The sequence below is a fragment of the Brachyhypopomus gauderio genome, chromosome 15 (genome assembly GCF_052324685.1).
Source record: "Brachyhypopomus gauderio isolate BG-103 chromosome 15, BGAUD_0.2, whole genome shotgun sequence".
NCBI classification, from domain to species: Eukaryota; Metazoa; Chordata; class Actinopteri; order Gymnotiformes; family Hypopomidae; genus Brachyhypopomus; species Brachyhypopomus gauderio.
The window spans coordinates 7392334-7402032 of record NC_135225.1 but is presented as its reverse complement, the minus strand read 5'-3'; the positions used below and the strand labels follow the sequence as shown (position 1 = coordinate 7402032).

Here is a 9699-nt window from a genome sequence, read left to right as displayed (position 1 = left end):
CCACTCAGGAGGACAGAGCAGTGCTCACTCCTACAGCTCGTTATGAAAGCGAGGCAGACACTTTCTTCTAGTGAATCAAATATCTGCATACACACCAGCCAGTGGAAAAGAAATACCTTGCAAAACAAGTGGTCATATATATCTTCCCAGTATATGTTTGGTGCATTTTGATAGGTTTGGCAACACAGTACACATAGGAATTTCAATTCTATAATTTCATGCCTTTGCTGCAGTGATCTTCCATGACTATTAGCACTCAACCCGTAAATAAGACAAGACCTGGGGAGATGGAACACCTTTATTTGGTCAGGTATACATACACACATGTACAGTACAATGAATTCCTTCCCCAGCTTCTGTGAGGGCACACAATCAGCTATTATGTGGCATAACCAGCCAAGATGGTTAAAGGCCTAACTCAAGGGCCCCAGAGGGGCCACATGGTAGAGCTGGGATTTGAAGACACAACCTTCTGATTACAAGCCCAAAGTCCTCCTATAGGCTATATTTTAAAAAAGGAGGCGGGCTTTAGTGCTGTCAGTCAGTTCAGTGCTCCACCCGCCGTGTGAACGCTGCTCCTGAGCGCAGGGCCGAGAGGGACCCGGCTGAGCCTTGAGTATTATAACCCATGTCCACGCTACTTCTGTTCTGCTTGGAACATCCTCCACCATCTTCAAGGAGAGAGAGAGAGGGAGAGAGAGAGAGAGAGAGAGAGAGAGAGAGGAGAGGGGGAGATAGATGTTATGCTGATGTTTTGCACCAGAATACCGTTCATGTTATTTATTGCAGTCAGCAGCAAAGTAGGTACTGTAAAATGACAAAATGAGCTTGGAGAGGCGAGGGCTTGCTGCGTTTTAACTCTTTAAATTGACCCAGATTAAATCAAATTTAGAATCACAAGCTCATCAGAAATTTGGCACTCTGAAAAGCAGCTAAAATTGGATATCCATCTCAGCATTTGCATGATAAAAGGAAAAATGGTGGAACAGGAAAGAGCAGAAAATGCTGGACTGGATGTAAAATGGGCTGGTTAGGCAAGAGCACATGAATGACTGGGACTGGCACAGAGAACCACTTTGGGTCCTCACATTCTCATGGGCCAGATCTTCTGTCTTATAGGTCGAATCCACCGCCTCTAATCAAGGTCAGATCTTCCCTTTTATAGGTTGAATCCACTGTCTCTAATCAAGGTCAGATCCTCTCTCTTATAGGCTGAATCATCTGTCTCTTTCCAAAGGCAGATTCTTTCTCTCTTCTAGGTCAGATCCTCTATTTTATAGGTTGAATCCTGTGTCTCTCTCATGGGACAGATCCTCTTTCAGATTATCTCTCTGTCCATCATTCAGAATTCACAGTTCTTAACTTTTTCACGATCACTTAGATTCAACCACCTATTCAACTCCTCTCACCAATGATGACCTGAATGACATCATTCACATATGGGCTGTATTTTCATTTTTAGTAAGATCAAGATGATATAAAACAAATCCCTCTTGCCAACTCCTCTCTCTCTCTCTCTCTCTCTCTCTCTCTCTCTTACCCTCTTAGTCTCTCTCTTTCTCTCTCTCCCTTTCTTTCTCTCTCTCTCTGGGACTTTTTCTTCTCAGAGGCACTTGACTTTTGTCCAAAGCTCAGTGAAAGTGGTGCTGTTATTTCTGAAGAGCCTGATACAGGGACGAGGCACAAATCCTCTTAGCCCTGACTGCAAACGGGTGGAGGCTTACGGGGGCCATTGTGGCACTGCTGCCTACCAAACCCTCCCCTGACGCCCTGCTTCTGGGCTCCAATGTAAATAAAGGAGCGCCCCCAGTGTGGGGTGCGGGGAAGGAGGTGCGGAGGTGTGGAGGTGTGGGGGGATAAAAGCCAGGTCTCGCCTCACCTCCGTCATTCTGAGACGGCCTGATCCCCCTATCGGAGAGAGGGAGCGAGACACGCAGGACGGGAGGAAGGAGAGGGAGAAACAGCAGTCGGGACGGGGAAGAAAGGAAGGAAACAAAGGAAGGAGAGAGAGAGGACGTGGAAGGCGAAGAGGAGGACAAAGAGAATGGCGATTAAAATAATACAGGAGAGAGACTGAAACGAGCAGATCGGCGGGTCACACGCTGTCTCTCTGGAGCTCCAGTTCCTGCTATGCTATGGCCAGACCTTCATCTATTCCATTTCCACGTGTGTAATTGGCTGCATGTAGCGTTAGTGATCTTGGTCATCCAGAGAGGAGGAGCAGCATGGGGGGGCGGCTGGAGACAATGGCTGTCGTAGGAGGCCCAGAGGAGCACGACTTGGTGCCGAGGGGGGGGGGGGGGGGGGTCATGAAGGCCTGCCTCTCCCCGGAACGGCGACCACAGGCTGACACGGCTGTACGGTGGCACAGAACCAGAGTGACAGGACCTTCGGGAACCGAGAGATTATTCATTATGGAAATCAGAAGAACCCTGCGTACAAGACCATTAAGATGTAACAGTGATCACCTCACACCTGTATGTCAACTTTGGGAGCTTTCATTTCATTGTCTTTATATTTTATTTTATTTAAGCTCTGTTTACCTTACAAGAACAAGCAGGCTACAGGGAGACGAAACAACACTTTATTGTATCATGAATTATTCAAGGAAATGTTTTTGACTGAAGATAAAATGAAGTCCATATTAAAAATGTTTTTGCTTCTGCATATTTGATATGCTTAACTACGAAAGTGTTTATTAAAAACACACACAACTTCATAATTGCATGAATAAATGGTGCTAAAACCGTAGCCAAAGACTAAGACAAAGTCAGAATGTGAAGTGCTATCAGAACTACACACACAGTGGCCTAATAATAATATGGCAGTATCAGCACAAAAATAAGGTAATTAAAAATAGCAATAAGATCACATTAAAAAAGCTTTTCTATGGACCAAAAAAATAAAAAATAATCACAACTCAAAAATTACAGTCAAAAAAATGTTTAAAAGGCTCACACATGTTTATCTTTCTATTAGAACAATAATAAAGAATTGGGAAATACACCTAATGACAAGAAACAAGAAGACACCACATTTCTTCAAAGGCCTCCACATCAGCATAGAAAAACAAATGACTGCAGTCCAGCATTGATGTCTTCCCCTCAGCTGTAGAGTGGTAAACACACACACGACCGCCTCTCCTTGGTGACAAGCTCATCCAATAAAATATATCTACAGTTTCCCCGAGCCTCTTTTTAAAGTCTGCACTGACGAGATGCCCTGCTTTTTAAACTGCCTTCTAAATTGCTCCACATCAAAACAGTTTTTCGGTGATTCAAAGACACAGAGGAAAAAAACTTCCAGAACATAGAAAAACAAATGTTAAAAGAAGATTTAGTCCAGAACAAATGTCCGAGAAGTAGAATGAACGGGGCTGCTTTTCCGAGGCCTTTTCCTCCTGCTATATGAGGATCCACCATATGAGGCTAGGAGAGAGTGATCAGAACACAGAGCTCGAGCAGGAGAAACCTGTCTCACAGCCATACTGTACATGAGGGAGAAAGACCCTGAAGCCATGCTCATAAAGGGGACATGGTTTTTATAGAGGATGGCACACAACCACTTCCAGATGGCTCATCAGAGTGGGCCGAGATTCCACAGTTTCCTGAGAACGTACAGCCAGCACACAGAGGGGCTCGGACCATGTCATCTGCTCCAGGGCCACATCAGGCTGGAACCACTGCAATCAGAGTCTCTGAGCTCGCCGCTGTCTGCCAGACCAGGGCCTCTCCAAAACAGCTGTCAGATCTAAGCCCGCTGATGGTCTACATCAGAGTTTCCAGATTCTGCAGCCCAGAGGAGGGACTTAGCGAGTCCCACACGCCTGTTCCTGACCACTAGATCCACACACACACACACTCCCAGCATCTCCTGATCACGCCCTTTATGAGCTAGTTTACCACCACTGCAGACGGCAACAAAAAGAAAATTAGTGAGGGCTCAAGTAATTAAATCAAAGCAATTAAAGTATTAATAAAGTTTTTATTTAATTTTATTGCATTTTAACTGATTAAATAAAAATACATTTGCATCAGTATTCCCACTTATACATTGTTAGGGCCACAATATAATAAGGATGAATGTAGAAAATATTCAATCTAAATGAAACCAAATTAGATTTTTAATATTATTTAGGAGGGAAAAAGACTGAGTAATTTAAAAGGTTGAACATTTACTAGAATAATATACTTCAAAACAGGGGCCTTTCCAGCCATTATTACTGCCACGGTGAGTGTTCTCTTCATTCTCTCTCTCTCTCTATCATCCCTCCATCTCCGGGTGAATGTCCATGCCTGCAGCCTCTGACTAAGCTTCTCAGAACGTGTCTCACCGACTCTCACTCACACGTCATTCTGCTTTAGAGAGTCCTGAGAGTGATAAACTCCCCATTTATCTACTCAGGGCCCATTACAAGTTCCTTTCCCTCCTCTCTGCATTTTCTATTAGCTGTTATACTGGACTGCAATATTTATTTTAGCCTGATTGCTTGTTAATTAGAAATGGCGGGGCATCTTGTTAAGTGATAGCTCTTACGGCCTCTCGCCTCACACACATAAATCCAGGTAATTCTTGATTACGTTCTCTGTTCCCAGAGTTCCTGACATGCCAAATGAGGTAATAAAATAAGACATGGTAAGTGTGATTATGAATACACAACAGTACAGTATTTAATGTGTTTACTCTGGCTGTAATGGCTGTCATGGAGGATGCGTAGAGATGAATAATTAAATGAGGTTGACCCTCATGCCACGCCATGATCCTTCTAGGGAGGATAAGTTCAGGTGGGCTGTAGTTTTTTTTATTTATTTAACTATCCTGTTTAAAAGGGAATCACTACTACTAATAATAATAATACCAATAATACAAGTTAAATGAACAGATGTATTTCTTATCTTTATCCCTCCTATTACGGCTTAATTCTGCAATATGACCTGGAGATACAGTGATTGATCATGTCCACAATGCGTCAAGCGAACACACAAGCTTTCCTTCCCTGACATAATTTACGATAATATCAAAATTAAGATCCCCCCCCACACACACACACACACACATTGAAATCTAGAAGCCACGTGGGCTGCAGCGGGTTGCCGTGGCAGCCTGCGTGGCGTGTTCTGAGAGCGGTGCTGCCCGCGCTCTGCCCCGCGCTCTGCCCCGCGCTCTGCATCACCTCATTTCAGGAAGAACGGCTCCGTTATGTCTCAAAGCAGATGTGGCGTTTGCCCAAATTGGGCAGGTCAGCGGAGGGCACTTCAGTAATGTGGCGAAGCACTTCAAAACACACTTTCTCTCTTCCCCTCGCCTCTCTCCCCCCATCTTCATCTCTCATTTTATTTCAGAGGAATCTCTTTCAACTAGAGCGGGTTTAGGACAACTGCAGAGTTTGACATAATTATGTCTGGGCTACCTTTAATCACTCTGGCCCTCAGTCGTCCATGCACATTATCTGACTCCAAACATGTCAGATCCATGCCTGGAATAGGCCAATTTACCCTCCAAAGTCAGCACTGAAACCCAGCTCGAAGTGAAAGCCACAGATATGTAACAGTCTTCCTTGTTTTTCATCCCTTTTTTGAACACTGCTTGTCTTCCAGGGAAAAAAAAAAAGTTTGTTACTTTACTTTTAATGGGATGGATATCTGCCTGAATAGAGGTTAACAAGACACTGAAGCTGCGTGTACACCAGCGTGTTGAGACGGGATGTGATGTCAAATGCAGTGATCCTCGCATCCAAAGCCATTTAGCATTAATTACAGAGCGCCAATACACAGAAAAAGAACATTGTTTCGACCATAAGGACAAACTCAAGACTCTCGCCTACTTTCTAATTCCTAGTCATCCATTACATTGCTAGATTCAAAGAGTGTCCAAAGAAGCACACACAAATTCTAGTAAATGCCGTAGTACAAAACTCTATTCGCCTGCAGTGTATCCACGCCTGTCATGTGATGCAGTAGAGTGTCTTTGTGCCGAGGCCGCTCGGAGCACGCGGGGCCACGGAGACGACCAGATCTGCTGCTGTTTGGTCAGCCCCATTTCGCAGTCACACCACGTGTCTGACCAAGACTCAAATGGGTCAGAGAACAAAGCCACATCAAAGGCGCCCAGCCGGATCACGCACATATACACTAATGTGTTCCCAAGATGCAGCCATTCAACCTAAATCCAGGACCTTTGATGATGCGAGTCTGATGGACCATTGTTAAAAAGAAGCCATCAGCAAATATGAGCAAATCTACTCTCAGGATAATGCAGGCCCGAGCTATATACATACACATGTACACACAATCACATTCACACACAAGCCAGGGCTCAGCAGGACAGAAACAGATCATGGGAAAGTGTGTGTGTGTGTGTGTGTGTGTGTGTGTGTGTGTGTGTGATGTGTGTGTGTGTGTGTGTGTGTGTGATGTGTGTGTGTGTGTGTGTGTGTGTGTGTGTGTATGTGTGTATGTGTGTGTGTGTGTGTGTGTGTGTGTGATGTGTGTGTGTGTGTGTGTGTGTGTGTGTGTATGTGTGTGTGTGTGTGTGTGTGTGTGTGATGTGTGTGTGTGTGTGTGTGTGATGTGTGTGTGTGTGTGATGTGTGTGTGTGTGTATGTGTGTGTGTGTGTGTGTGTGTGTGTGTGTGTGTATGTGTGTATGTGTGTGTGTGTGTATATGTGTGTGTGTGTGATGTGTGTGTGTGTGTGTGTGTGTATGTGTGTGTGTGTGTGTGTATGTGTGTATGTGTGTATGTGTGTGTGTGTGTGTGTGTATGTGTGTGTGTGTGTGTGTGTGTGTGTGTGTGTGTGTGTATGTGTGTGTGTGTGTGTGTGTGTGTGTGTATGTGTGTGTGTGTGTGTGTGTGTGTGTGTGTGTATGTGTGTGTGTGTGTGTGTGTGTGTGTGATGTGTGTGTGTGTGTGTGTGTGTGTATGTGTGTATGTGTGTGTGTGTGTGTGTGTGTATGTGTGTGTGTGTGTGTGTGTGTGTGTGTGTGTGTGTGTGAAGATATGTGATGTATGCGCGTACTTCTTCTTTTATTATCTTAAATCCCTCAAAAGCGCACAAACCCAAGAGTCACAGTTCAGTATAGCTACTGTGCCTTAAATATGGAGCATGTAACTCATAACAGCTCCACGGCCTCGTGCTGCAGACATGCTGTCATGTTTCAGCACTGAGTTTGAAGCCCTTTTCATGGGCCTCCAACTTGACCTGGACGATGAGAAACAGACACAGCCCAGCAAACGAAAATGCATAGAGAGAAAGAGAGAGAGAGAGAGAGAGAGAGAGAGATAGAGAGAGAGAGAAAGACAAAAAGGCTAAAAGATACGAGTGGACAGAGCACAGAAGCCCCAGTAGATCATTTAGCCACTGCAGTGGGCTTGAGTTCGAGGGGGGGGGGTTGGGGGGCGGAGTGGGCCGGGCTGGCTGCTTCTCACATGGCCCGTGTGCCATGCGGAGCCACTAGCCAGCACTCCCAGTGGAGCGGTCCACTCTCACCACACTTCACTCCTCGATGTTGGGCCAGGCAGAGAGCAACTCCCCCGCTCTCTGGAGGACCAACCGCTGAACCCGGGCCCACTGCATCTGTCAGCCAGTGCGAGGGAAGGAGACACAGATGACACGTCTGGGCAAAAGAAGCTGCATTGGGACACATTTGTCCACCAGCTCAGAGTGGAGGAGAGGACTGGTGTGGAGAGGACAACAGGATCCAGATATTTTGATTCTATTTACTGCCAAATTAAGAGATGCACTCTGTAAACTACTTACATTAAAGCATTGACGAGCAACATTCATGGGATGTTATGAGTTATGAAAGCAGAGAAAAAATGTTTCGTAGTTAGTGCGAAGTTCCCATGTAAATGAAAGCCAGAGCTCGGGAGGACGTTCCACAGGAGGTCAGGGCCAGGATCTCTGATCCTCACTGAGAAGGGCAGTACGTCACGTCCATACCTGAGTGCGGAGATCAGAAGCGAGCCACCGGCAACCATACCATCACCTCGCCTTAGAAGTCAGAAATGCATAAATTAATAAATATATTTTTTAAAGTTTGGTACAAGAAAGATGACAAGCTGGCAAAAAGTACTAACAGAGTGAAGAAATGATGCATGGATGAAAATGCCCCTTTTTTAAAATCTGCCCACATATCTAAACAGAACCTGAACAACTGGAGCTCAGCGGGAACACAAACACCTGTCACGTGTGGTTACCGTGGCAATGGTACAGAACGCAGAAACATGCCTTCTTCTGCACTGCGGGACACTTATCAGGTGAGTAATACCAGTCGCACCGTTTCTATCTTCAAGTGAATGTATTTAAAATTGTGTGTGTGTGTGTGTGTGAGTGTGTGTGTGTGTGTGTGTGTGTGTGTGTGCGTGCGTGCGCGTGCGTGCGTGCGTGCGTGGGCGTGTGTGTGCGTGTGTGGGCGTGTGAGTGCGTGTGTGTGCGTACGTGCGTGCGTGCGTGCGTGCATGCGTGCGTGCGTGCGTGCGTGTGTGTGCGTGGGCGTGTGTGAGTGCGTGCGTGCATTATGCCAAAACGGTGTGAGGATTAATAGATAAACTCTCAAAACCAAAAGAATCTGAGACCATAGAGGCCTGCATTGCTGTTATTGCTCTGCGGAAAGCTTGAAGACGCTGATAAATTCTGCCTCTGCGTGTAATTGTCCCTGGAATCCCAATGCAAATCTCCAGTCCTTATGATTCATCATATTTGTGTTTTTTTATTTCCTGCAGCTACATCTTTTATTAGTTGTGCACTCAGCGTCAGGCTTTAATTTGTGCGTGCGAGAACAAGAGGGCCGTTGATTACTGTTATTGAGAGGGAGATCGGGCGGCCGCCACCACCAAATCTATAGTGCATTAAAGTGACGGATTAGGAAACAGGGGCTGTTCACTTACACGTGTTAAGACATCACACTGCATCGCCCTGGCAACAGCAAATGAAAATCCAGTGTTTCCCACTGTTTGTGTGATGCACAAGTATCCATAAAAGGAATGAAGTGAAGGGAGGTGTGTGTGTGTGTGTGTGTGTGTGTGTGTGTGTGTGTGTGTGTGTGTGTGTGTGTGTGTGTGTGTGTGACTGTGCCCAAGTGTGTGTGTAATTGTTTGGGTCAGAAGATGGGTACATGGATTGGATCCATATGCCTTCAGTGTCCACCCCTGTCCTCCGTTTATCCAGAGAGATGATGCCGCTTTATGACAGACCAGTGCTGTCACTTATGACACTGCTGCATGACATACCCATATACCCATAATATCTCCACTGACTACCAAAGACCATTTATGACTATTACAGTGAACAATATTAAATGTCTGCATTAAAAATATTCTACCATTAGTGTGTGGCTCGGGCAAAAAATCTGTTACCAGATCACAGAGAAGAACTGAGCACAGATCGAGAAAGAGTCTCCATAGAACACAGCACAGACAGAGGAAGAGTCTCCGTAGGACACAGCACAGATAGAGGAAGAGTCTCCATAGAACACAGCACAGACAGAGGAAGAGTCTCCATAGAACACAGCACAGACAGAGGAAAAGTCTCTGTAGCACACAGCACAGACAGATGAAGAGTCTCTGTAGGAGACAGCACAGACAGAGGAAGAGTCTCCGTAGGACACAGCACAGATAGAGGAAGAGTCTCCATAGGACACAGCACAGACAGAGGAAGAGTCTCCATAGAACACAGCACAGACAGAGGGAGAGTCTCTGTAG

General features: G+C 45.6%; 1 long non-coding RNA gene across 1 annotated transcript in view; it reads right to left on the bottom strand.

Moving 5' to 3' along the window:
• Positions 1–321: 321 nt before the first annotated feature.
• LOC143475984 (uncharacterized) overlaps positions 322–9699 on the bottom strand; it is an 81771-nt gene continuing 72393 nt past the window's right edge. Inside the window, exon 6 of the long non-coding RNA XR_013121204.1 lies at positions 322–671. This is a non-coding gene — a long non-coding RNA (uncharacterized LOC143475984). The remainder of the gene's footprint in view (positions 672–9699) is intronic.